Source organism: Aricia agestis, chromosome 10, assembly GCF_905147365.1.
Source record: "Aricia agestis chromosome 10, ilAriAges1.1, whole genome shotgun sequence".
NCBI lineage: Eukaryota > Metazoa > Arthropoda > Insecta > Lepidoptera > Lycaenidae > Aricia > Aricia agestis.
This window is the reverse complement of record NC_056415.1, coordinates 12,146,376-12,173,001: the sequence shown is the minus strand read 5'-3', so window position 1 is coordinate 12,173,001 and position 26,626 is coordinate 12,146,376. Positions and strand designations below refer to the sequence as shown.

The following is a 26,626-nucleotide window of genomic DNA, read 5'->3' as shown; positions in this document are numbered from 1 at the left end:
AAACGGTTTCCGCGTGATGAACGAATTTTGGCGCAATGAATTTGTGAATGTCTTCTAGTAGTGTTATAATTACGTACTTTATTTATGGGAAATCGTTTTTATAACTGGGATAATTTTTATAACTTAGGTAAACTATGTCCCAAAATTAGCAAATTTCTGCGCCAACACACTTCAAGAAACTTTTAGTATAGCTTTACCGATTATCATATTGTACGAGGAATGCAGCTTTAAGCTCACCGCGTATGTAGGTTGCAGCTCGCCGAAGTGAATTTGGACCGAGTTATCAAGCCACTAACCTGCACTTACGTAATGGGCGGTTGTTTCGCGTAGGGCTGCTCCTAATTAAAAAAATGTTATTAAACTATCAATCAATAATAATAATTAATATAATAAATCGGAAATTTATTTACATAAAAATCGGATGAGTGCAGGTATAACCTACGGCCTCGATCGTACGTGTTTACATATACGTTCAAGTACACAACTACACACGTACGGTCTATATTTATAATCAAACCCTTTTTTGGATATTTCCGAAAAAATGTGAGAATAGTATTGTATGAAAGATAATTAGTATGATATTAACAATTTGTCACGAGCGTCTTTGTTTACTTCGCTAAAAACTAAACTGTGTTTTGGATAGACCCTTTGTTATTGCGATAAGGAGAATCGTCATAGGTATATCCAACTATAAACTTTAAATTTTGTATCCAGCATTCGTGCTGGGTGCCACACTTCTGTTTATTTCATTGTTTTTCGCTAGTTTCTACAAAATACATTATTTGATCGAAATAATATTCAACAAATCGCATATTTTGAATGCGTTAGTGGCAACCCTACCACAATAACCTAGAGTAGAGAACGACTCGCTTGTGCCTTTCTGCTGACCATTAGGATACACCCACTAATTTTATAAGACCGACTCTATGGTATTTCTTCGACCCGGTTTCAAAATATTAAATCATTTTTAGATTTGGCAAAAGTTATGCAAAAAGAGACCTAATTAGAAAGCACTAAGACTTTCTATCGTAAAACTTAAGCTTGTCACATTGTCTCCTTACGAAAGCGGATAACGAGCTCTGGTCACCTGTTTGCAGGTCCGCGATAGCGCGTAACGTAATAAGTCGACTTATGTAACAAACATTCAACTCAAATGACTCATCATTTTGTTCAATTGTAATCATTATCTTGACATAATAACGGTATTGTTTTTAATTATAAGATAAGTATTTCTTAACTCATCACTTTACAATTTAAAAGATATTTTTTTTATTTGGAAATTACCACTTTTTGCAGGTGATGTTATGATATTTTTTGCATCAGATAATAAGAACATTTTAAATCAAACCCGTCGCGACAAACCCTGATATACAAGTAATGTAGGTCCTGTTAAAATGTATAACATCTTTAGCCTTTGTATTTCCAGCACTAAATTATGTAATTTATACTGCCAAAGTATGTATGTCTGTGTGTCACCTCTCCACGCTAACCACTGACTCGTTTTAGCTGAAATTTGATATGGTGATAGTTGGACGCTGTTAAGCATTCGTGTACTAACCCACACAAAAATTACGTATTGAGTTATGAATGCAGTTATGTTCTTTATATGATTTAGAACAAGCCTGCTGACTGCATTCAAAATTTAACAACAAAAAAAATTGTGGGTTAGGACACTAATGCTTAACAGGCCGGCAACGCACCTGCACCTCTTCTGATGTTGCGAGTGTCCATGGGCGACGGTAGTTGCTTACCATCAGGTGACCCGTTTGCTCGTTTGCCCCCTTATTTAATAATAAAATAAAAAAAAAGGGACCAGTTGACACTTTGAGTCCCGGGAAGGTCATAGGACATCCCGGACAAATGTACGGTTCCCGCGCGATAAACGAATTTTGGCACAAAGGAGTTGCGGGCGTCGACTAGTAATTAATATCTTCGTGTTCATGGCAGGTATCACACGGTAGTTGGCTAAGGTACACCTACGTCCTCCTACTTCACTCATTTACATATTTAGCCAATAGTTCATGGTTTGCCAATTTTCTCTAATAATTTGACTTAATTTCTGAGTAAGGTTATCGCAATACTCGATAACCTTATTCAAAACAATAAGACTTACCCTTCGTTTGCGCAAAAGATGACACAGGAACCAATTTTTTGTCCATCGGTCTATATATATCTATCTCACATATTTTTGTGACAGTACAATAAATATTGTGTAGTACCTAGGTAGTACCACAAATAACTAAATAGTAATTACGAAAGTAGTACCTACTTGTTATTATAAAGTTTATGTAAAATATGTTTCTTTACAAAATACATGTATCATTATGTGTGGTGATAAGAATTTGTGTTAAAAAGAAGAAATTACAACCTTCATTGTGTCTTTATCTCTACCGGTTTTATTGTGCCTTATTTTTATTTTTGACAGGAAAGGCTAATATTGTTTTAGCTCATTAATTCTCAACCTAAAGCCCACACGATGGTGATTCAACTGAGGGAAGTCTATCCCAAATAAAATAAAGCTGCTTAATGCTCCCTCACCCAAAACTGCCAACGCCAAGAAAAAACAATGTTAATGGATTAAACGACCTTTAAATTAAGGTACGATTGTACCTACCTAATGTGCTTAAAATATCAATAATGTGTAGAGAAGAAATGTGTCAAAGATCCCGACATGGCTTAAGGTCATCCCCTGATCAAACGACCTTGACCATACATTTGTCGCGTTGCCGAGATCGCGCCAAAATCCTATTTTATTACTTATCTTTGTTCAAAATTGAACTATAAAAATTCAAACGTCCAGTATGTAGTTAATGAAATTGTCGATCTATTGGCATGACGTGTTTCAAATAACCGTAATTTATAAATACTAGGGAGATACTGAATGTATGCTTGATTTTAAATAAATTGGTATTACTTTGGAAGCTGATATCATGCGTATAAAAACAAAAATATGAAATTAATAACTATGAAAGTAACGTTTATATACTGTATTTTTATTATAATTTTGTAGCTTTCAAATTATGAGTTAATAAGGCTCCAAAAACTGTAAATTATGGCATCTCCTTAGGGGGAGCGCCTTAAGTAAAAAACGAAATTATGTTGTGCAAAGACAAACAACCAAACAAATAGGTATTAGAACATTATACGAAAAATTAACAAATATATTAAGTAGAATACCTATTTACCTTGATACCTAATTAAATGTTATGACACGCATTAAATTTTTATTAAATTAAAATATGCGTGCGATCTAGCCGGATACGTAAGCTAGATATAAAACACAGGAAATAATCAAAAACCCAATTATAAAATTATCTTATCACCAATTTTGGATTGATTGCTCCATGTTCAATTTTCTTAGAATTATCATAGTTTTAAGTGACGTAATTCTTTATTCTTGCAAAGGCACCTACTACAAGTAGGTATATGCACTAGCTAAAAGCCGAGCTTTGTGAGGGCTCGCGTTTTTCTGCGTGGTAAATAGTGGTAATAATCTTTAGACAGTTTTTTTTATATTTTAATGGTAACCAAACCTTGACTGACCGATGACAACACATCTACATATAAATAAAAATTACTATGTCAAAGCACAAATCAATAGGCGTGATAATTTTGCCGTAAAGTGTACCGCAAAAGTGCTGGTTGTGGGATATACTAGGGCTCGCTTCGTTGATAATAAATGATCAAACGAACTTACCAAGTGAAGTTCGATCATTATTATATGAGTCGCTTCATTCGAAGATATATAATTAACCAGTAGTACCTTTGTATATCTGCTTGGCATACGCGTTTTTTTAAAGATTTATGTAGGTAAGTTGAAAAATTACACGCTCGCCCGATCACATGGCGTTCCAGCGTGCCTCATTATGTTTAGAGAGAAGTAATGCAAAAATCTTTCTTTCTTTCTTTGGGTACTGCAGCAAACATAGTTTCGTGCAGACTGGGTGGGAGGGAGATTATATCTTCGAATGAAGCGACTCATATAATAATGATCGAACTTCACTTGGTAAGTTCGTTTGATCATTTATTATATTTCTTCGCTTCATTCTTCGATATACAGGATGTAACAAAAATAAGTGATAATACTTTAGGGTGTGTACGTGTTCCTTGTACTACTTTCACATTGAACTCTCTACAAGGAACACGTACACACCCTAAAGTATTATCACTTATTTTTGTTACACCCTGTATAATTAACCAGTAGATTTTCAGAGTAACGAAAGAAAGATTTTTTTTTTTTTTTACAAAATACAATTTATTATATTATGTACTGGACATACTGGGATGGAAACTTTGTTCGTCGATAAAATTATGGCTAAGGAAAATAGCGAAAGTATTGGAGTCGCTAGTCCTGCCTGTCGACTGTCGTCTTACTAATCGTGTCGAGTCGCAGTCTCTGTGTCGACGCTCGTATCGACGCCGCGCCGCTCTCGCACAGCACCTGCTTTATCCAGCGGCTAACCGACTGGGAGGTGGCTGTTCTATGCAGAGCGTTAAACGTTAGCAATAATAACCCGTACTGTAGCATTATCCTATTTAATATAATCTTGAATAACCATCGCACGGCGTAGTAATTTAAATATAACTTCTTTTTTTTTTAATAAAAAATAATTACTTATATAATTTAATAACATCACCGATCCGATCACGCCCGGGAGTTGATGTCCTTGTAATATTAATGTCGCTATTTAAAACCGTAATTTTTATTTTGCCGAGATTTATTAGGCAGAAAGTTTTAAGTCAATGACCAGTATTCAGTAGGTACAGAGTGTAAGAAAAAGCAAATAATTTATAAGTGGATCCCGGGTACTATACTACTCAGGTATGGGCTAGGATTTTTATTACCGGAAAGCTTCTTTTGAAAGACGCTTCACACATTCATCTGTGACCAACCAATAATGTCAACATTGTTCATAAACAATGACAGTGCACAGTGATGGCTGTAGAAGATATTGTATTACAGCCATTGTCAAATTCTTTGGCTAAGGTTCCGATGGAGCGGACGAAGATCGCTTCAAGAGTCCACTGCTTTAACTGGGTCCGGCTCTGTGGTCGTCGATAATGTGATTATTGCATATTAATATTATGATTGAAAGTTGAGAATATTGTGTTCTCAGTCCACCTGCAGGCTGAATATTTTAACAATTAGATGTTATTCAAGAATAAGTGTGATTCTGTTATCGTATTTATCATTGCATATTTTATTTAGTATTAAAAATTTTAATCGCTGAAAAACCAGTTGCATTCCGCGGTGGGAGTCAGGAATCAGGATATGAAGGTGTCAAAATACCTATCAGTTGAGCTAGCTCACGAATAGTACACTGATTTAACTGTTCTATATTATTCCGTTTTAATAGTCATATATTATTTTATAATATATCTAATATATAAAATTCTCCTGTCATGGTGTGCGTGGTTGAACCCTTCTGAAACGGCTCGACCGATTTTCGTGAATCTTAGCGAGCATATCGGCTAGGGTTGAGAATCGGACAACATCCACTCTTTATATTATTGGTAAGTAATAGTAAATTGTTACAACTCGAGACTGACGGCGACCATTGTTTGTGTGACGAGATAGCAATCATGGACTTTGCCATGGTGGCATAGGTACTTATTTAGTCACTTCAATAAAATAATAATATGGGCGAAATACTTAATATGGCAAAACAACATTTGCCGGGACAGCTAGTTATATTATAATAATATATATTATAGACGTTAAGGCTTAAATATTTACCTATTTGTTGTGGATTTAATACACCCATTGCACTATTAACAATCAAACGTAAACAAAAAAAGGGGCGCCTAAAGCTGAAGAATTATCGCCTAGAACACTTGTTAAAGCGTGGTAAGTCTAGTAGTGATAAAGCATACGCTTGGTTTGGTTTTCCTTTTTTATATTTTTTGTCAAAAACAAAATATTAGCACATCTGATAATCTGTACGTCAAGACTTAAGGCTCTTAATCCGTAAATTCGAAAAATCTTTCGATGGATTAGTGAGTTAATAGGAACCAAGAAGTAGGCTTTTAAATCTATTTTTGCTAGATATCCACTTTTGGGTATTGGCTTTAAAGCCGTACGGTAATTTTCCAAATTAATATGTAATTTCAAAATAAACTTACGAAGTGGTTTCAAATTTAAAATAATTCAGAAATAGTTTAAAATATAATACAATATTTTCCGCCGCTTTGTTTGAGGGAAAGAAAAGTTTTGAAATAAGGTAACCTTCGGTGGGGGTACACGAAGATATAGTTTTCATATTCTAATAATTTATTGATGCCATGATGTATAATATATTAAGCTAGTGGTCCCCAATCTGTTTTTGTTTTTGGAACGAAGTTCCCTAATTATTTTTTTTTCTCATGCGGGCCGCAAACATAAAAGGTTTTGGTGTCGCGGGCCGCAACAAATATTTTTAAGTTTAAAAATAACGTTTTTCAAAATTAACGATTTACAAGTGAAAGACTTTTACGTTGACTTTGATTTTGCCGGTGGGCGTGAATTTCAAAATGGTTTAACATCACGCGGGCTACAAATAAAATCCCGGCGCCGCGGCCCGCATGCAGCCTGGCTGCGGGTTGGGGATAGTTGTATTAAGCCCACAATAATCATAATAGTAACATCTGTAAAACATATATATAAAAATATCTGTCAGCACTACTGCTGCGGTGTTGAGCGTTTAGTCGACTCAACGCTCTTCGAACTCGAAGGTTCTGTAGCGGTACAGTACTAGCGGCGCCAGCCGACGGTTACCAGCTCTCCCCCCCCCCCCTTTGGGTAGCGGGAAGGGTTTGCCAGAGCCCAAAAGATACCCGATTGATGGGATGTTCTAGTATGTCTCTGAGAACAAATACTGGAATTATCCAGCGAAACCATAATAATCTCGGTCTGATATTGAGACAAGACTTATCGAGTCTGAGTGTTATAGGTTTCCGTTACGAAGTCATACGAAGTTGTCTTGTCTGATAATATATTATCATATAAGTCTGATAATAATTAAATAATTAATATCCAGATAAGTCAGATACTGTTGATAAGTCTGATAATATCGAGACTTTGTCAGGTGAAATCTATTTAATGATAATATTAATAATCGATCGAAATTGAATCCATCTGCAACACTTATTATCAGGAATATTTTATAAGCAGTAGCTTATCTTAATTGTTTTTGGGGTCATTTAAAAACCATAATCTGTCGAATCCAACGAGGGTTCACCTAATGTCAGTAGGAGCCCTGGATCTATCCGGATCTGGTCCGGTTCTATCGGTGTCGGTACTCCGAATCCACTGGTTTAGGAGTGGGAAAGCTTCGGGTTCATTCATAACCTGATCGACCCGTATATCGGTCACTTTTAGTTTTATTTCCCCGATTGATTGCTTAGTGACCTCAAAAAAATAAATATTGGGGTAGCTTAATTGCTTGTTATAATCGACTTATTTGTCGATAAAATATGTTACAAAAAATATTGAGGGTAGTAACTATCACGTTACGTAGATATTAAGTAAGTTTCGTTATACACTCGCGGTGTATCCCGAGTTCCAACATTGGTGCAAAACTTATTTAATAATAATAATTATATACCGGCAGACATAGTAAATTATAATCGTAGTTCTATATTTAGAACAAAAGGAACGCGCGGGACGCGCATTGTTTGTTAATTTATGAGACTCGCAGTTCTCTATAAAACGGCAAAGATATGTAGTTCTATTTATAAAACTAAGAGCGCGAGAAAACGCGTGGTAGTTGCTAATTTTTATTTTTAAACATTGTCGGAGACTCGTAGTCAATCCATACATTATGTTGATTTAAAAATATCAATATATTTTAAATTTAAATAGTAATTAACTCTCAGTTAACCCTCGTAAACCAGCCAACATATTATACTTCTATTTTTAGATAAAACATCGTCAGAGACCCGCAGTCAATTCCGATGCATAAGGATTGTGCTTAGAGACTCGCGGTCAATCCATACATTATGGCGGTTTATAAAACAACTCGCTGTTAATCCCCAAACCGGCCAACGCATAGTTCTATTTATAGAACAGATAAAACATCGTCAGAGACTCGCAGTCAATTCCAATGCATATAAATTGTGTTTAGAGACCCGCAGTCAATCCACACATTATGGCAGTTTATAAAATAACTAAATATAATTAAACACTTGCAGTAATTTACTTGCAGTTATTTACCCCAATCGGGCAAACATATAGTTCTGTTTATAGAATAGGTAAAACATCGTCAGAGATCCGCAATCAATTCCGATGCATATAGAATATAGATTGTGTAAAAGAACTCGCGGTCCAAACACACTGTACTTATTGAGTCACAGTTGCAGTACATACCGGTTAATAAAATGATTGCAGAAATCACCTGCAGCTATTTCCCCCCATCCAGAAAACATATAGTTCTATAATTCTATTTATAGAACAGATAAAGCATACATAATATTATAGATTGTGATAAAGACTCGCAGTCCAAACACATTGTACGTTTAATTGACTCGCGGTCGTAGTACAAGCCGGCTAGTATTGAATATAATTGGCTCGTCTAGGCCTCGGTAGTGCCTGCCGTTTATTTAAGTATTTAATAGTACTTACATGTATTTTCTTGTTACATGATAAAATAACACTGACTTTAGTTACTTACAACACTGACTCAATCATCTTAATAATAATAACCAATTTTCTTCTGAGCGCTGTCCTTTAGCATGGTTACTTAGTAAACGTGTTCGCGTTGCCTCGCGTTAACAAAGAATGAGGCACGCTGGAACGCCATGTGATCGGGCGAGCGTGTAATTTTTCAACTTACCTACATAAATCTTTAAAAAAACGCGTATGCCAAGCAGATATACAAAGGTACTACTGGTTAATTATATATCGAAGAATGAAGCGAAGAAATATAATACAATAGAATTAAATACTAGGTGCGGGCGGGGCGGGGGATATCTAATACTAAAAAATAACCAAGATCCCACACATGAACATTATCAAGTACCTTCATGGATCGGCTCCAATCTCCTATTAAAGCAGGAACGACAGAATATTCCGTTCAATTTATAAGCGTTATTATAGAAAAAATAGGATCCCATATTTTTAAAAATCCTTGAACTTACAGATATAAAATATGTTTCGTTAAAAATATTATTTAATCTTCATTTAGTCAGAAATTGATTTGAGGCCATTTAAGTTTTAGAGAGAGATAAATAGGTATAATTAGTTTGGTGCAGTAATGCCAAAGTTTGATCGAGTAAGACGCCAAGGCCAAGGTCGGGTTTCACAACTCGTTGACTCTCTTATTTCATTAATTAGGACAACTTTTTATTGCTAATTACTGAGCATTAATCCATACTAATACTATAGATGCGAAAGTGTGTCTGTCTGTTACTTCTTAACGCCCAAACCGCTGAACCGATTTTGCTAAAAGTTGGTATGGACTATGGAGAATGGAGCTACGCTGATCCGGGAAGGGATACTATTTATCCTGAAAAAATGTACGGTTCCCGCGTGAGAAACGAATTTGCTGTTTGAGAGCATCATCTACTACTACTTTAATTATATAAATTTTATTAAATACCAGCTTTTGCCCGCGGCTTCGCTCGCGTTAAGAAGTATTATTATATACAAACTTTCATCCCCTATTTTAACCCCTTGGAGGTGGAATTGATCAAAATCCTTTCTTAGCGGATGCCTACGTCATACAAACTACCTGCATGCCAAATTTCAGCCCGATCGGTCCAGTGGTTTGGGCTGTGCGTTGATAGATCACCATGTCAGTCAGTCAGTCACCTTTGAGTTTTATATATACAGATTATCTACTGTAATATTTCTACTGTAATTATATTATCTCAGTATATTAACAATGTCTCGTTGACTTTTTTGTGTTAATTGCAATTTGTAGCCATTAATTATCCAAAATATATCCACATCCGAACATAATATAACCTCCTCCTTTTTGGTTAAAAGTTAGTTAAAAAGAATTAAAATCACGTTATGATATCGATATAACGAGATGTACTCTACCGCCAAATTGCACGGCCTCCTCAAGGTCCAGTGTGCCGGTCGTCTGGCACATGTTTTTCTGTCAGCTGTCACTTAACTCGGCTAATCGTAGTCTTAACGCATAATTGAAATTTTCTATTGACCCTGTGTTTCCATTGTAGGGCACTCGGTTCCGGTTTACTAGTTTGACAGCCAGAACTAATCTTTACTTTAGCCATAGGGTAATCTGGTCTCTGCTTTAGCCATCGAAATATTTTAATAGAGTGTAGAACAGTCATTTAAATACACTACTCAAATATGACTCGAGTGACTAACAAAAATACGTAGCTACTAGCTTGCAAATCTTGCAATGTATCACCACCACGAGTTTGACAAACAACTGAAAGTTTCTCAACATGATGCCCGCAACTCCGTTGCGCCAAAATTCGTTTATCGCGTGGAAAACGTAAATTTTCCGGGATATTCCAGAAACTTACATAGTATATTTCCTATACCCTTTCCTGAGACTCAAAGTCCATGCAAATGGGCGTGAAGAGGTAGGTAACAGACATACAGACAGAAAGATACACTTTCGTATTTATAATAATACTAGCTGTCCCGGCAAACGTTTCTTTGCCATATAAAGTATTTCGCCAGTATTATTTTATTGAAGTGACTAAATAAGTATGTCACCATGGCAACGTCCATCGCTATCCCGTCGCACAAACAATGGTCGCTGTCAGTCTCGAGTTGTAATATTTTCCTATTATTTATTCAACAAATGCACTTATCAATATAAAAAGTACCCAGTAGCCGATTCTCAGACCCACTGAATATGCATATAAAATTTGGTGAAAATCAGTAAGTTTCGGAGGAGTACGCGGCCTAACATTGTGACACGAGAATTTTATATATAAGATTAGTACGGAAGTATGGAAACTATGGATATAGGATATGGATTCGTAGATTTTACTTCTTGTTTCCTCTTAATCTCTTTCTCTCTCTAATATCTGTTTAAGGAAACACCTTCAAATCTGCCATCATCATTCATCACCTTGTAAAATGCCCAAGTAGGCGTCCACCTCGTGACACATCCCCGCTAAAAGACCTGACTCATTTCCCCAACTTAAATTGGTTATTGCTATTTTATGGAAGGTTTAGTCACTATATGACGTTACTGTTATCTTCTGACTTCACTTATATTAGAATATTTAAGCACGTATAATGTATTAACGACAACAAAGTTGTTCTATGTCTTAGTTCTAAGAGAATCTATATACCTCTAAGTCAGCCTTTCCCAAAGTGGGCGATAACGCTCCCTTGTGGGCGCTGAAGGTCTGTAGGTGGTGGTGGTGGTGTGGAACCCAGAAAAAAAATGGGAGGCTTGGGGGTGATTTATTTCATCAGGATGCATTTTGAATTGAAACAATAGGGGCGCTAAAATATAAATTGTTCTTAAAGTGGGCGGTAGACAAAATAAGTTTGGGAACCTCTGCTCTAAGTCATTGCTAATTCTTGTTTATTTTTTTTAATAGTTCTGGTTTAATGAACCTTAAAAGTTCAGTTCGCGAGTTTAAATGTTCCTAAACTTTTGATAATTTTGTAATAATAACCGTTTTCAGTCAAATCATAGAGTACACTGTTTTATAGAGTACACAGAACTTACCTACATAGGACGTGTCTCTCTGAGTCACCTGCTATTTGTATCAGCTGTAATCATCTCTGTGCGCTGCAACGTGATCGGTTTTATAATAATTGGAGCATTTGTAATTATTTGCAATTCAAAACCGAAACGTGTAATCAATAGAAACACATGGCTCTAGGAATGAACAGATAATATGCATAATGTTGTTTATGGATTCTTGTCATATTTTTTATACCACATGGCTTGCTATTATAACTGTGACAAATAATAATTATTTAAAGTATATACTACAAACTTTTCTAAGCTAGGTAAAAATATATTATTCTAGAAGCTTCTAGAATATTTTATTTTACTTATTGCACAGGTAATTCATAGAGCTTTCTTTTTTCTCCTTTTTTTATAATACTAGAGATCGCCCAATGGTCGAAATTCGACCTTAGTTTCAACGATATTAGGACTACAGCTAAGTACCTATATTTTGTAAAAAATATTGAATTTATCATATTTTTTTCAACTCTTGTCTCTGGGGCCGTGTAAGCATTGTCTAATAGTATCTTAGATTCAATAAAAAAAAACTATAATCCATTTTCCATTTCTCAACTTGCTGTCAACAGACTTCAACCATAAATAAAAGAGTATAATCATGTGTGTGTGTTGTAGTGTGTGTAATGTTTTATTTGTTAAAAATATATTTGATAAAAGCATAATTTCAAAATAATATTAGTTCGATGCACTCCTTCACCATATAAACTATAACTGTGTAAAATTTCATGCACCTACGTTTCCCTATTTTTCGTAAAAAGGGTTACAAAGTTTTTCGTTCGCGTATTAATATTATGATGATACTTTTTAATTCAAGCAATATTGTCTCACGGTCGCGTTCAGTGACACTTTATAATTAACTTTAATTTAATGAAGTTTATCTTACAAAATCAACATCTTTTCTATCATAATCTTCATCAAATTAGAGTATAGCAATCATAAAGTGGGGCCCTTATACTCGAATTGCTATAATACAAATTACGAACAACAATGACACATCTGATAAGGTTTTTGGACATTACGCATACATCACGTCTATCTGATAGGCTCAACGGCGCTCATGTACAATAATGTCAAGGTGTCCGGCTATAGTGCGGCCGTATGAATACACCATTGTTGTCGCTGCTCTAATTGTGCCAATGTATCGGTAATATCATCAGCTTTCGGTAAACTACGAAAAATCTCGCGCGAAACTATACATTTTTCCCAGATAAATACAATCCTTTCACTCCCCGGTCGACGCAAAATATATCCTAATGAAATTCCATCAAAATTGGTTTAGTAGTAGCATAAAGAGGTAATAGAGTTGGAAACACATTCTTTCGCATGTTAATATAAAAATGAATTTGTAAAATGTTTCATGCCTCACTATAAACAATATCGGAGATTACGGCCACAATTCGTAAAAGACAAGAGTAGGTTACATAATACATAACTAACGAGTGTTAAACAACGATTAAACAAACGTCGATTAGCCATAAACCATGGTTAATAATTGCGTAAGCGAGACAATAATGCCGTTTAATACATGGCAGACAAATTAACCTTGATTAGCTGTATTCTTGTATACAATGTTATAATTATACAATGGCGCGAGGTCTTTAGCCCAATTACTCACGCGATCAGACGCCATGTCAGTTGCGATTTAGAAGCGCCCACGATCTAGTAGGTACAAAATACAAAGTATAAACACAAAGTTTACTCTGAACTGTCCTGATGTCCAACTGCCTTAGCTCTGAAACAACAAATATACTCTAATTTAAATGTAATCTTGTATGTATTTCCTTGTTGGTGTGTCAAATAAATAAATAAATAAGCTTACTATTAGGTAAGATAAGTGATAACTTAGTTGATTTAGGTCAAAATGTATTAAAACACAGACTTTACTCATTGAGAAATCTTTAATGCATCTTTCATATTTAAGCCATAAATATCTTATAAACCAAGTAATTTATACATTACCCAATGGTTTATCAGAAAAAGTGAGTGTACTGCAATCACCTCAATGAAAAGCTCCAGGATAAGCAATAAGGGAAAGTCGGTTTTGGGTCTTTCTTAATAAGGCTCACTAAAAATCGGCGCTTACGTCAGCTGGTTGAAAATAAATTATAACTATCTTTTCCTTGGTTGTATAAGGCGTTTAATAGTTATGTTTTCGTTAGTAAATAACAAAATATGAAGCTGGTGTTATAATAAAACTCAATGACGTAATGTAAAATAAACAGTATTACGTTTGTAACGCAAATAATTCAGATAAATCATTTAAAATAATGTAAGTAGGAAATCTACGAAGTATGGGCCGAGCGACTGACAACCAAGACCCAGGAGCATCCTAAGTGGGTTGCAACGGACGATGGCAATAAGGGCGATAAGTTGATACCGCACCATCTCCAAAAATGCCGCATGTGTCCCTGTCGGCAACATCCCGTGGAATATTGAAGCCGAATCACTGGCCGACATATTTTGGCTTTGAAGGAACGCGAAGAAGTACAGATCCCACCGCCAGACCAGATACTGCGATGGAGAAGATCAGCACCGGACCGGAATCTAAAGTATATATGTAGTGTTGATTGACGTAAGGTTTCCCTAAAATTATGACGTAATTCAAACTTCCGAAGACATAAATAACACAGCCTACTTAGTTGACACAATAACGATTGTCCGCCTTATATTATACAGAGACTTATATGAAATAAAACAACTATTGTCAATTTGTTTTATTTAACTATATTTTATTGCAAATAAAAATTATTTAAATAAAAATATATACACAGAAAGAGTGACGACACATCATCTACTTACCTCTAACAGAAATTTCTTCCAGTAGTCCTAATTACCATTAAGTTCCTAATAATCAAAAGTTAAGCTTTATAATACATCTAGCTATGCAAAGTATGTTGGCAAAGCTATAACTTTATTCTATATAATCATGTGCTTCATAAAATTATTACTGTAAAAAACGTTCCATTGCTAAAATTAATTTAAACTGACACATAATATAGAAACTATATCGTAAACTACTATTACTACAATTATTCAATTATATAGATGAAATGTAATATTATATTACTACATAGACATTATTATGAGTGTGACCGCGATAGAGGTTACAACTAGCTACCATAGACGAAGGAAAAAGTAGACTTGCCATAACAAAAACTTTAACAGACGGACGCATAATCAAACAACGTGAGAAATTGTTTGATTTTTTCATCTTCTTTTATACGGAACTCGCACACTATCTGGATAAGAGCGTAGAGTTGTAGAAAAAAAATACAGAGCTATTTTTTGCGTCCACTGGACACATATTAAAATACGCTTGTCTTACACAGTATACAAAATTCAGATTCTAATATAATGTATCGTTAAAACTGATCTTTTCTAAACTATGCTAGCTCCATACATACGCTGTTAACGTAACAAAAATTACGCCTTGTTATGTTAAATTACACGACTCAGTACTCAAGGTTTCAAATTATAAGACATTGTCTTCTGTGTATTACAAATTACGTGAAATATTATGATACCAAAATGAACTATTGTTTATTTTATGAAATGAGTTCAAAGTCTTTCTGGGCTAAAGCCCAAACAAAAGCCCGCGTAAACGCGGGCTTTTGTATTTTAAGGTTATCTATATTGATAATAAGTCACTATGTTTTAATTAATTACTTATAATAATTATTGCGAATTATGTACTAAGTACCTAAGTAGGTAGGATAATTGAAATATGAATTGCATTTTTAAAGCATTATAAAAATAGATTTAGCTTATACAATAACATAGAATATGGTTCCCATGTACCTACTTATGTGAATTGTGAATATAGTTCGTGTATATTTTTCATTTTCATATAAGACAGGCCACTGCACCCGTACGTTTACTACACCTCTCATACAACCTCTATACTACAGTGTCATAACGAGTTAGTTTGGACGTATTGTGTAATTATATACGACCACCACGTGTGTTGAAATCGTCTTAGTTTTTGCTGTTCTTTCTTTGCTATTTGCTTGACTGTCTACACAGGTGCCTGCCGGTTAAACGAATGCCTGTTGGTTGTCTATCAAGAGTATTTTTCAATGTAATCACACAAACAAAACATTGTCCTTAGTAATGGGGTAATCCTTAATTTTAGGAAGTAAAATTCATAAACTTCGAGGACAGCACTAAGCTGGCAAGATATTGTCTAGGTTAGAGACTCAGAGACTATTAATAACAAATATGTAATTTTACGATAACAGATGATGATAAAACTTAATTTAACAAAATTTTCGTGTACAGCAAATAAGTGTAAATTAAGAGATTGAGATAGATAGATCTCAATCTCTTAATTAACATTAATGATAAAAAATATAACACTTTTTTACAAGGTGTCACAAAACTAAGTGATGACAGAGAACTCTATATAAGGGACACGTATGACGTACAAAAACCATTATTAGTTAGTTTTGTTACACCATACACACACGTGACACGTCTATTAAAAGCTTAAATGCTTCGTACCTTCGTACACATATGTCTATTAAAAGCTTAAATGCTTCGTACCTTAGCCTGTAGCCAAGACTTTTCTTTATAGAATCGTCATAATGTATGGAATTGACATTAGACGAGTCGAACGTCAACGTCATATTAACGATTATGTCAATTCCATACATTTTGATCGGCGATTCTGTAAAGAAGCGATAAAGAAAAGGTCTTGGCTAAGGACCCTGATCTTGTTACGGTAAGTCACGATGTAACAGATATTGACATTTGACTAGGTCTGACTCTGACGCCGCCGACCGCAGGTGAAAGCGGCAAGGATTCTTTACCTACTTGGTACTAAGTTACCTCACCCGGGATGTACGATTTCACATTCTCTACATATTTATTGGTCGTTACACTCGGATCTATCATCGACTTCACGTAAAATGAACCTGCTACTTTTGACGGATGATGTTACGAGTACGCGTACAATAATGGGGATTTTTTATTAACTGAAAATTTATCTGTGTAAGTTTATGCACGGTTTAGCTTAACGATAAATAGACTTGAACAAACATTAGCTTAGGCTTAGCTTATAATGTGTCAACCTTTAGCCGAAACTTGGAGTTACTATTTTGCTGGAACAATATTATTGGAAAAAATGTAAGTAAAATAAAACACTCATGAAAAGTCAAACACACACAAAAACACAGACAACGCATCATACTGATAGTCATAATCTCTTCTCTTTAGGGTCAAAAAACGAAGTACCGAATCGACACAATCAAAGGCAAAATCTTCAACTTCATATAAGTCCTATCTTCATATCACAAGTTTTATAATATGAAGTTATTTAATATTTATGCACGTGTGAGTTCTTAGATAATCATGACTTTATATCGTTATCAATACGACTAGAATAGTCATGATTTAGCGATCAAAACTCAATGCTCCAGTACCTTGAGTGTGTTAGTCGCACCTTGACCTCGCATAATATAATATCGTGTGAATTTCGTATGCTAAGTAGTCGGCGCCTTGTCGCTTGTTATACCTGATTAGGCTGCGTGTATAATTTATTTAAATATGCTCATTATTTAAATGTCCAAGCTTAATTAAGTTATAAGTATGCGATTAACATAAGGCTTTGGGAATCCTATTGTTCGACACAATAATGGGCAAATAAAAATTCTTTTCAAATTGTTATGAGACAGGTAATCATTTAGGGTGTTTGTTGAATATGCCTAAAGTTAGTGTTTCCTTACCTTGTTTAAACGCGGCATACATTTATCTATGTAGGCACGGATCTGGGTTAAATTAAGTTACTTAGCACAATGAGTAGCATGTCATCTCTTTCATAAGCAGGAACGACACAGAGAGTGAACTATAGGAAGAGATTCGCATTAAAAAAAACATATTTCAAACTGCGGTGAAATCTTCCAAAAAACAAGAAGTTTACACCAAAAAAGGATAATAAAGGTATTCACGTAAAGAGTTCATACTATTAGCACAGAATATATATTAGAAGTACCAACTATTAGTGTCTAAACACACTAGGCCGAAGTTACGCGGCGTAAATTCCGCATGATTACGTCCGCAATGTCAAACGCATACAAAATACGGACGGTACGCTACGGAATAGTGTCAACTGTCATCGGTAATTTTAAATACATTGCGGTCGTAATTATGCGGAATTTACGCCGCGTAACTTCGGCCTAGTGTGTTTAGACACTTATCTATATATATAAAACTCAAAGGTGACTGACTGATTCACATAGTGATCTATCAACGCACAGCCCAAATCACTGGACGGATCGTGCTGAAATTTGGCATGCAGGTAGATGTTATGACGTAGGCATCCGCTAAGAAAGGATTTTGATAAATTCCAACACCAAGGGGTTCAAATAGGGGATGAAAGTTTGTATATAATAATACTTCTTAACGCGAGCGAAGCCGCGGGCAAAAGCTCGTAGTTATATAATGGTGAAAACTCTCAAGTGCCAATAATAGGATGGCTGTCAATAGTTTTTATTATTCGTAGGCTGTCAACGATGCTAGTTTCCCCTATACATATTTTTGGTAGAGCGCGTTCTATCAGTACATAAACTAAGCTGCTTTAAGCCGTGAAAGTAGTTCCGTTTACGTCCAACTGGTTCCATCTTGATAAAAATTGTCGAGGAAATGCCGTGGATGTTCAGGAAGTGTTTACGTCTAGGTGTAGATGTTTTAATGCATAGGTAATAGGTAAGTATGTTACGTAATGTTACACCCTATCGTTCTTCCTATTAATTTGATTAGATTCAAGATAGTTTTATAACCGTAATAAATCACAAAGTTTCCATAGACTTAATATATATAGGTTTATGCAAAGTTTCAATGTAAAAGAAACAACTCTAATGTTTATGTAGTTACTTGCGTGAAAATAAGGTATTGCTGCAATTTTTAGGGTTCCGTAGCCAAATGGCAAAAAACGGAACCCTTATAGATTCGTCATGTTTTTCATCTAACCTATGCGTGTAGGGTATCTATGAATAGGTCTTCAAAAATCATATTGAGGTATCTAATATCATTTTTTATAACCTGAATAGTTTGCGAGACCAAACCAAAAACCTCTTAATTTCATAAAAATAAAGCTTATTGCTGCTGCGGAACCCTTCATGGGCGAGTCCAACTCGCACTTGGCCGGTTTTTCAAGCTGGAGGCAACATCAGTACTGACGGCAGCAGACGGTAAAGAAAAAGTCACAAAAAAAGTTTTGTTCGACGTTTGACAACGTTACTGTCAATATTCTGATATGAAGGTTGCAACATGTCGGATTTTGGTCGGACTATTTACTGTTTGTGCTAGTAGCGCCCTTTGCGTAATATTCCCTATAATAACTTCGCATAGTCAAACTATTAATTTAAAATACAAAAGTTTGTCGTGGAAAGTAAAAACATGAAATGTCTTGTCCTAAATACTTTACTTCAGGGGTTCCCAAAGTGTGCGCCGCGGCGCTCTGGTGCGCCATGGAAAGGCAAGAGGGGCGCCGCGCCGTGAGCCGATCCTCCATCATTATGCGAAACCACAAATATTATAAAATAAAATTGTTATATTAATTATTATGCAAAGCATTAAATAATTGTTTATTATTATTAACCTGCTTAACCTAACTATAATCATTAAAGGTGTTTATATTAATTATGAATCTTTTTGTAATAGCTAGGTAGAGTAGGGTTCCGTGACAAAATATTGTGATGTCACCGATGTGTAACTGCGCCGCAGGCGAAAGAAGATTGGGAACCCCTGCTTTACTTAACACAAACAAAATATGTTGCATAACACAAAATATGTAGCGCTAATTACTCAATTATATAAAAAGCGAGCGTTATTAATTGATCTCAAACAACGTAAACACTCTTTAGCCTATAAACCTGATATTGAATATTATGAAATCTCTGAAGTCTTAACTGACTTGAGGCTTCGTTTGGGCTATAGACACGTGCCTGCTATGCGACGCTCTTTATGGGAAATTTTATCTATACTATAGTATATTTTTTCTTTCCTTTAAAATTTAAACACTCTTTCGCATTTATATTAGTAACGATTAGAATATGGCAAAACTGTTTGCCGAGTAAATGTTTTATTATAAAGTGATTCATTTGCGTACATATTCATTCATTTGTTCTATAAAAACGATAATATTCATAATCTAACTTCATGACATAAAGTTAATGAAGCTAATGACATTGGTCGCATTATTATGTCACTGATGCAGCTACCAAACAAACCTAACCTCTACATATTTGAGACCAATTAGAATACTAAGAGACTTCGTAAATTAGGGCCTGTTCATTGAAAAGTGACAAACCGAAGCGATTTGATGTATATTTTTCAAACCTGCATCGCGCTATCGAAGTTTTTTAAGTGCGTTGGTATAAATACGACAGTCGACAACTGAAATCTATCATACGGGCTTCGGCCTGACCGAGTATAACACCTTGCTCGGTGGGAAGATCTTCCTTTGCGGCCTCCACGCAGATTCCCACACAACATTAGAATAGGCAGCCCAACACCGTGGCGAGTCTGCCAATCGAATCAGTCAGAAAAAAAAACAGTTTTCAATCATGTGACATCACGTTGCAATGTGAACTGACCCTTAGGGTTGATTCAGACCGCAACGCGACGCGTAGATGCATTTCTAAATTTATATTGACGTGGGAGTTTTTTTGACGTGGGAGAGCCATGCTTCGGCACGAATGGGCCGGCTCGACCGGAGAAATACCACGGGCTCACAGAAAACCGGTGTGAAACAGCGCTTGCGCTGTGTTTCGCCGAGTTAGTGAGTTTACCGGAGGCTCAATCCCCTATCCTTTTCCCTTAACTACCTGCTCCTATTTCCTTCCTTACCATCCCCTATTCTCTTCCCTACCCTCCTCTATTACCCTATTCCCTCTTAAAAGTCCGGCAACGCAACTGCACCTCTACTGATGCTGCGAGTGTCCATGGGCGACGGAAGTTGCTTTCCATGAGGTGACCCGTTTGCTCGTTTGCCTTATTTAATAAAAATATATATATATATGGATTTGACAGATTCCCAAGATGTTTCACGCAATTGAAATCTGTTAAATCCATACAAATTTATGCCGCACCGCGCCTCGCCTCGTCGCGTTGCGGTCTGAATTGACCCTTAGTTCACCATTGACCCATATATATACATAATTATTGATGTTATGATACATAAGTCATAACTCATAACAGTCTCTATTTCGTATTAAAACTAATCACATCTATTTTATTGTCCAATTTTCCTGTTATAAAGTGATATGACCTGATATGACTGATAATAATGTTTCTTAGTTCTATCAGACACATTATACAACAGAGTATATTACAAAAGACAAATAAATCTTAAATCAGATGACGTGAAAGGAAATATTAGCATCAAAGGTATTAGCATCATATTAAATGCCTCATTTTAAAGAAACATTACACGAGAAATTTACGTCACATATTCTGCTGAATTTCAACAAAATCGGCTCAGCAGTTGAGGACACTTTTTGTTCAAAATTACACGCTTAAAAGGCTTAACCTATGATAAAATTTCGTACAAATATTTTTTGGCTTCCGGGAAGGGACACGATAATATGATAGTTTTTATCCCTGAAAAACTTTGGCGCAATTAATTTGCAGGCAACATCTATGTAATAAATGTTAATTAACTTAGGTAGTTATAGAAGTATTGCAATACATAATATTAGATATGTTTGTTATGTGGCATCGGTAATATATGCTCTAAGTTCTCAAGCTATACGGGCAGTTATGCAAGCTCCAATTGTTTAAGAGCGCATATAGCCCTAACTTGACTACATACTTTAACCTAGATCTCAAAATCTGTAAGATCTAGAAAACTGATTTTTTGACACAAGTAACTTCAGTTCATGAAGATTAAATGCTCAAGCCGAAAACACAATTATTCAAAAAATGCTCGATAGTTTCTTTTTTACAAAAAACCTTGTTTTAGACACATTTTTGCTTGGATCTTCGAAGTTTGCTGTCTTTTCTTTAATATTGTTTAATATCTAAAAAGGCATTGACAAAACCTAAATTTGCTCAAAACACTTTTTTCATAATCATTATAGTTCGTCTTTTATTCAAGTAAAACTAACTCGGCGATGATTCCGCGCCGTCCTTTTTCACCTGGCATATGAAAGACGGGCGTGAGTGTGAAGAGAGAAGGACGATGTTTGATTTTTAGAGTCAGGTGAGCTCTTAACAATGCGTCCAGCGCAAGCTTAGAACTTCCGATATGGAATTTATTTCGAGAAACACCACGAATATTTCCCACGAGACCCCAACGTGAGTTGTGTTCGAAATTTCAAATTTACGCCAGCCATGCCGTAAATACTAGATCAGGGTTTCTCAAAGTGGGAACGTGAACCCCTAGGTTTCATTGGTCCCTACCGATGGATAACATGGATAACATGGAGTCGCAGCAATAATTGCGTAAAAGTTTTTACTACTTGAATTTGCAATAAAAAACGAGCCCACAATTAGGATAATTCAAATTCTTTTTTCTTTAGGAGTTAAACTAATCGTTAGCTAAAAGGTTCGCTGTTTTGTTTTCAAGAGATATAAGCAGAAACCAAAACTTTGAGAAACCCTGTTCTAGATAACCCAGTACTGGTTCATTAAATTCAGCTTAAATTTAATGTGAGTAGCGTGTGTAAAAACTTTGCTCGAGTTGCGACATTGGGCTTGCGAAACCTCAAATAGTGGAATTCGATACATTATTCCTATTGCTATGTCACATTAATACTGCTCTAATACACCTGAATTATTTCTTGTAAGCTGTCTGTATAGTTGAATAGAATGTTTGTTATAATACGAGTATGTCACATAAATTTAATATTTCGATATAACAACTCAGTAATATTTCAGATTAATTGTTTCAAAGACTTGCTCCGCTCTAGACTTAAATGGATCCATGGTCAAATATTATTGTTTTTATAATATTTGACCTAAATACCAATGAAAGTTAAGTAGACTAAAAGTATTCTTATTCAATATTTCATTCATATCGAATTCGGTTTAAGCGTGAACTTACAAAAAGATAATGTGATAATAAAGAGATGATACGCATTTCTTACACTATGAAAAATTTAAATTTAATCTTTTGCGGTTTCGTTAAAAATTAAACTATAAACAGATTTTTTACTTTGACAGACAGCCATTGAGCCAAGACTTTTTCGTTATCGCTTCGTTATAGAATCGCCAATAAAAATGTATCGAATTGACATAAGCATTCGTTAATATGACGTTGACGTTCGACTCGTCTTATGTCAATTCCATACATTTTGATCGGCGATTTTATAACGAAGCAATAAAGAAAAGTTCTTGGCTCACACCCAAGATCTCGCAAAGTAATCTTTCGTTAAAAATAATTGATCTCGTACGGCGCGGCGATGTGAAGTGAAGCAACCATCACGTAACGCTTTTCACGCGTGAGAACTACGTGTACGTCGTCGCTTCACTTTCGTCGTTTCCGGCAAAAACCCGCCGTTTAATTATACCGTAGTTACCGCGACTACTGGTGTATAGCAATTATGATTTATTAGAGCAGTAATGCTCGGGCCACACTAACGAGAAATGCCGTTAATTATCGCGATAATGCTAAAACTTGTTATAGCATTATCGCCTTTAATTAGTGGCATGTAAAGGCGATATTGCTATAACATGTTTTAGAATTAACGCGACAATTAACGGCGTTTCTCGTTAGTGTGGCCCGAGCATTATACTAGGTGTTGCATGCATCTTTATTGCGATAAAATTCCTTTATCGCGCTGATATCGTAAAATGATCTGGAACTACTTCTGTGTCGGTCTAGAACAGCGGTCCGCAACCCTGGGGTCGCGGAAGATACTTATGGGGTCGCCAAAAAAATCAACAAGGTCCTGTACTTATCGAATTTTATTTACGACGAAGTTACCTGAACCAACCCTTGCACTTCTTAACTTGTGATTTTTTCTGGGGCTCTTTTTTTAATTTTGGGGTTGCAATATCAAACAGGTTGCGGACCGCTGGTCTAGAATACTACTCTATCTCTTATTTTTTTCACTCGTAAGTTAAACCAACCATTGATATGGAGATACTTTGAATCCTGGGACAAGGGCGTCGCCAGCCGATGGCGCAGGGGGGGGCAAGTTGACTTTACCTACTACAGTCTACAATTCATACTTTACTCACTCTCTATAAATGAGAAAAGTAGGTATGAATTGTGGGTAAAGTCGACAGCACATGAAACTTTTCACTTGTACTACGAGCCTTACATCTATTACCAGATATTAAAAATTATAGTGGTCGTTGCTTTTGCATTATATTTGGCAACGTTTTTTAGAGTCTCTAGGGGGGGGCAGCTGCCCCTCCCTGCCCCCCCCTGGCGACGCCCTTGTCCTGGGAATGGACGTAATATAGCTTTCATGCTGGAAGTATGGTTATTAATATAAGTATAAAATAACATTCTAAGTGTCTTCAGCATTTTTTGTTTAATCATGCGTGGCGGTTTTTTCACAAGCTTTTAGCTAATGGCCCCAGTTGGCAGTAATACTTATTAGTATGTAAATCTCTGTACACAAGGTTACATGCGCAATGCGGATTTGCGCAGTACCTACTGTAGCCCACACGGGCGGGGGCGGCGCCCACAGACCCGAAGGACAAGGGTCCAAATGCTTCGAATCTGGCCCTGACGCGCAATTGTTAAAACAATTACAAATTAGGGATTTGTTCTACGCGTTTCGACGAAATCTACATGCTTAAAGTGTCAAAACTACAATATACCTATTACTCGACACTGGCAAAATGGTGCAACATCTCATTTTCATCACTAATTTCTTTGTCGCCATTACATGTTGTATTTCACCTGTCATTGGAAGTCATTTAACCTATAAGTTACTGTTGTTTGTTTTTTATTGAATATGTGAGATGATATTCTGTTGGTGAATCGAAATAAATAAATAAATAATAAATAAATAAATAAATAAACCCTGCAGCATTCATGGTTGCCAACTAAAAAGAAGAAAAAGAAGGAAGCGTGTTTTGTTGGAAGTAACGGGATTTAAAAATACGCGCGCAAATTCTGGATGCAATGTATGATGGCCTGAGATGGCTAGTGCTTATTTCAAATAAACACTTTTTAACAAGGTCTTTGCCTTATTTCAGAAATCATTGTTTCTTTATGTATCAAGTGTTTTAGATTATCACTAGGGTTAAAAAACTCAAACTCATTTTTTTTATTCAGAATAAATTTTTGCAAATCTTCTCTGAGAGTCTACATGATGCCTACCATCAGTTCGGGAACTAAACCGGTGAGAAGAACCGGCGTAAGAAACTCGCACGGGGCCCACTTTTTTACCAAAAAAAAGTGAGAAAAAAATTAATCTTTTAAAATAAGGTTTACAATGTTGTAACTTAAAATTATACAATGTCAACTTACATACATAATTGTAAGTCATAAAATAATGTAGAAGTAGCCTTGCAAGCAGCCATCCTACTCCCAAACTCCCAAGATGTGCCATCGCTTATGAAATCATTGACCTTAAATAGGCTTTGGCACACAAACGCTCTTTGACTACTTTTTTAAATTTATTAATAGAAAGACTTTGAGGTTAGATTAGATGATAGATCTGTATCCTTCAACTGTTGGCGAATAATTCAATAGCGGAGTGATTAGTAAATGATTCTTCATTTCCTACTAACTGCGCTCGTGGCAAGATAGGTTCATGACATTGTCCACGGTTAAAAAGGTCAAGCTTTATGTAATAGTCGCGGAACCGGCATTCGTAATTTGGCTGTTAAACTACACTTACAATGGCCGTAAATTGAAATTAACTGCATGGTATTTATATAGTGCGTTAGGCATTTCACCTCTGGGACTTGGGAGTATATTATCTTTTACCATTGATATAAGAGGTCTGCTGGCAGAGATCTCTTCTAGAGACAAGCACACCTACTCGTATGTACACTATTAATGTACGGTTAAGCTCGTTTAAAAAAATGTACATAAAGGTACAATAAATAAATAAATAAGTTTTTTTTCACAAAGCTTTATGAGGACTATGACACTTTTAGCACGTTTTACTGGGCGTCTTTAATGGGCACCAAAAGCGACATTTTTTTTTAAATAAAGAGCCTTATTAAACGCGGTAACTAGCGCCATACAATTGACTTGCCTTACTTAGCATTGCGTGTTCGCCCACAAGCATGCCTACTGTATCACATCACATACCAGCTGTAATTACCCAAGGTCCAGTACTGGTTTGGGTTACAATTTGGATAGGACTTATGAGTCACAAACGAAATTATTTCGAGAATATCAGATAGAAATTTCAAGTATAACAGTAGTCAGCTTGTAGCTAACGTTAAGTAGGTAATTGTTTTGCCATAGACACAGTGCCGTAAATAGGGCGGTGCCACCGGTGCCCAGGCACAGGGCGTAGACTCTGGGGGGGTGCAAAAATGGCTAAACCAGGTAGGACTTTTTCGGTTTGCTCCCGATAATAGTTCCACTGCGCCCCTAGAGCACGATTCCAACAGTAAAATAGACCTATACATTGCTTTCGGTAATATACTCGTAATATCTAAAAAAGCAAGGGCGCAGTTGACATAGATGAATGAATTTGATCATGAATTTGGCCTAAGTTGCCAACCCTCCAATGCTTGTTCAAGTTAATCGTCGATTGTTAATGTTACTTCTTGCATTTATCATTTAAACAACCACAATAGCATAAAATATTCTACTATTATAACAAACGGTTATTTATAATAATATGTGTTGGTAAAATGTATGCTAATGTAATCTTTATTCATCTTCAAAGCTTCATTGTCCGAATAAAAGTGTGATGAATCTTCATGCAGAATATCTATTCTGCATTAAATTCATAACACATTTACAACGAGATTGTAATCTGTATTGTATTGTGATTAATATAATTGCTGGCAAGATATAAACAATGAAACTTTGC

The 26,626-nt window shown here is 35.7% G+C and overlaps 1 protein-coding gene across 1 annotated transcript in view; it reads left to right on the top strand.

The window, feature by feature from the left end:
* LOC121731127 overlaps positions 1-26,626 on the top strand; it is a 57,892-nt gene that overhangs the window by 18,351 nt on the left and 12,915 nt on the right. The gene's annotated exons all lie outside the window — the stretch shown is intronic.